The sequence below is a fragment of the Mixophyes fleayi genome, chromosome 9 (genome assembly GCF_038048845.1).
Source record: "Mixophyes fleayi isolate aMixFle1 chromosome 9, aMixFle1.hap1, whole genome shotgun sequence".
NCBI classification, from domain to species: Eukaryota; Metazoa; Chordata; class Amphibia; order Anura; family Limnodynastidae; genus Mixophyes; species Mixophyes fleayi.
In genome coordinates, this window is record NC_134410.1 from 24,804,603 (window position 1) to 24,808,732 (window position 4,130).

Here is a 4,130-nt window from a genome sequence, read left to right on the forward strand (position 1 = left end):
TTGACAGGGCTGGATTCACATTAATCACATGTGCTGGGTGCCAAGAAAAATCGGTACCATCTGAAAACTACATAAAATGCCTTAAGCCAATTTCATAATCCAAGATTATCTGATCCCGTCTCCAACTTCAACATAATGTTTTATTTTTTGTCATTTTATATTAGTGAGAAGTATGAGCTCTCCTACAGCCCAGGGGCCCACAAAAAAATAATTTTATAATCAACAAGCCAGAAATAGCTCCCCAACGGAATCGATTCACATCCCCCATATATTATATTATCAAAGGAAGCTATACAATTTCTGGTGTGGGAAATGCTCTCTTAATTTTTATGGAAAAAAATAATTACAAAGAGAATGGAATATACCTAACCTGAGATTGAACCCATTCCCAATAATACATTATTGTTTCAAAAAGTCATGTAGTTCACAGTATGAAGGGTGTTCTCCTGAATATTTATATAATTTACTTAAAATACAGAAGTACTTTTAAGAAAATGTATTTTAAAATCTCATTAAGGGGTCTATGTATTAACCTTTTTTGTCACTTAAACTACATTACACTGAAACTACTGTTTCAGTATATTTTAAGTATGTTTACCATGCATTAACTGCCTATTGGAGGAGATTTCAGAGAAATCTCCTGCATTTAGGCAAATACTGTTCAGCATCTCAGTCCCCACATAATACTATGGGGACTGCGATGTTCTGCAATACATCAAGCTTTAATAAGCTTTGCATTGTGTAGACAGGTCACGCCATCTTAGCATTTCCTATAGGATTCTGCTGAGGCTTCTCTAGCTTTGCAGAATCCGGTACAGTGGAAGTGCAATAATAATAATTCCAATCAAGAGAAGTTCTGAAGAAGCAGGATCTGGCACAAGCAAGGTAGCATCCACAGAGGACATGCTGCACCGCAGACAGGCAGATTGTGACAACAATAGAGATCTCCAAAGACATTTCCTTAACTGGATAGGTTTCTCCAAAATAAACCGTTTTTTCTAAACAGAAGCCATATAGTATATCAAGTTAGTCAATTCAGTACCCTCCACCCAAAGAGCATCAATAGTACAAATAGAAAGAATTATATAGTAAGAGATGTTAATATTTGAATGCCATCTGACAATTAAAATACAAATACAGTAATAAGTTAATAATACATTAAAACAACCACTCCATTTTAAAATCAGCATTGGGACCCACAGGTACTAAAGGTTTTAGTTGAAAGATCCAGCACATCTTTGCCTTAGAAAATCTAATGTTGGTATCTCTTTTTCTCCAATGGTAATCAATCCATTGAATGCCCCAGACATTTTTTATATGACGAACTGAGCAATTATATTCGTTCTTAAAATGTAGGGCTATTAAGTCGGTCTCAAGGTCTTTATTTAAAGAAAAAAATTAAGAGGTGACCCTAATAAAAGAATAGAGAAAGATCTTTGTGCTTTAATTGAGAAGTAGAGAAATAAGCACATAACGGATGGAAGTACACTTCATTTTATTTTGCCTACTAATCCAAAGGTACTATCTATATATATCCTTCCAAAGATCCATAAAAGTGTCACTGCACCCCCTGGTAGACCTATTGTAGTAGTGGTGGACTCAATCACGTTGAACTTTTCTATGGTTATTGATCATTTGTTACAACCGCATGTTTTAGACATTAGATCTTACCTTAAAGATACAAGAGATATTTTAGGAAAATTTTGTATATTCATATGGCAGAAGGAGTGGTTCATTGTTACAGCAGATGTGTCCTCTCTATACACCATCATTGAACATGAATTAGGTGTGAAAGCGATTAGAACTACTTTACAAAAGAAAGATGTACCAACTGACCTTTGTGATTTTATTTTGGTATAAGTTTCATCTTGAATAATAATTATTTTTATTTAGAGGATTGCTTTTAAGATAGGGACGGCTATGGGCACCTAGATTGTCCCTTGCTATGCTAATATATTTATGAGTGTATGGGAAGATCAATATATTTGGAATGACGAGAGATGGGGGCAATCCTGGTGTCCTGGCATAGATATATCGATGATATCCTCTTTATATGGAGATAGGATAAGCTGTCTTTAGATCTCTTTTGTCAACATTTAAATCAGAACCCCTTTAACATTGAATTGTCATATCGTGTCAGTCAGGAATGTGTGAAATTTTTTGGATTTAACCATTTATATTAAGAATAATTAATTCCATACTGAGATATATTCTAAAGCTACTGACAGCAATTCATATATCAATGTGAAAAGCTATCACCCCATAACTGGTTAAATAACATCCCAGCTGGGCAGATTTCTAGTATGAAGACTTTATTTCTCCAAAAAGGATATGCAAGTAAAGTAGCGGAAGGGGCCCGCCAAAACGTTAAAAAGACCGAGAGAATATCATTACTCAAACCTAAGAATGACAAAAAGAATTAAACATTTGGATGCAATCTAGCGTTCATCACGCAGTTCAATAGACAGTATAAGAAGTATGAGAACGTAATGTCAAAGCACTGGAAAGTGCTTTTGAACGACGACTCTTTGAAAACAATACTACCAGCAAGACTTGAATTTGTTTATAGAGAAGCCCCTAGTTTGATGGATAAGATCATTAGAAGTGGTATACCTAAGGAAGAAACAAGTAATCTTGTAAAAACAAGGAGTTTTCATAGATGTGGCACATGCCCAGGACTGGATTAACCCTAGGGCTAACTGGGCTACAGCCCAGGGGCCTCGGGCATCCAGGGGGCCCTTGAAAGTGCCCAGCAGCATTATCGATCGGTCGGGGGCAGGGGCGCCCCCGGCTCGATCAATGCTGCTGAGCACTTTCACTGCTGTCCTTCCCCAGCACGCTGTAGTCTCCTTACTGAGGAGATCTTGTGAGTCTCACTCTCACGAGATCTCCTCAGTAAAGAGCGCACAGCACGCCGGGGAAGGACTGCAATGCCAGGAGAAAGAGGTAAGTGCCTTGGGGGCGGCTTGGATCACCGGGGGGGGGGGTGGCTCGGATCACAGGGGAGGCCCTCAAGGGGGAATGGAGGCCCCCTTAGCCCAGGGGCCTCCATTCATTTAATACGGCCCAGCACATGCCTACCCTGCAGGTTTGTTAAGCAAAATATGAAATTTGTGATTTTATCACATTTCACTCAAAGAACGTCATTAATTTGATTCAATGCATATGTGATCAACAATATGTAGGAAAAACCAGTAGACCGTTGAAAATATGGATAGCTGAAAACCTTCGCAATGTAAAGAATGGTTTTGCAAATCATTCTCTATCAGCACATTGTAAAGAGAAGCATACTTGTAGTGTTGAGTCTATAAAATTCATCTGCAGGATTAAACAAGTTAAGGAAAATTGGAGATGTAATGATTTGGAAGCTAGAATAGCTAAGGCTGAAATGGAAAGAATTTTTAATTTAAAAACCCTAACTCCGGAAGGATTGAATACCGATTTTGAATTAAAATGTTTTTGTAGTCTTATTAATATATGTGCCCTTTGGAAGATACAATTGACTTGTTATTAGAAAGAATGGTGTCCTGGCAGTATGCCTATATACATTAATTGAATTTCTAGGTCCTTAGATGTTCTCATTAAGAGTATCATCTAGTAATGGAGATAATAAAAGCTTTTATGGTTGGTATAATATATGAATGAGAAGTAAGCCAAATCTGTTGACACCTCAATGTCAAATTCCGGGTAATACTTTGCCACGAGTGCTTCCTATAGACAGAGAAGAGCTATACTCTAAGAAGGTTTCCATTATAAAAGAAGTAATTTGTTATTATGTTTTTTATATATTTTTTATCATGGTTTTTAATATGTACTGCCAAGTTATACATAAGTATTTATGATCTAATTACAAGAGAGTCTCTATTGACGAACGCAATAAAATAGTGACGGTGTTGCATTCGAACTTACACTTACCTGAATGGGTTATCTTTGTTTCAGGCCTGACCAATGAATCACTGATGGGAGGGTCTTGAGTTCTTTATAGGTCTTCTCATTTCCTGGTTTGCCTCATTCTGCTTTGCAAGATCCTGGGGAGTTGTAACAGTATCAAGGCTTAGTAACAGTCACTTCACCTTATTACTTAACTCTTATACTCTTACATTTCTCTCTCCCCTTCTTTTCTTATAGTG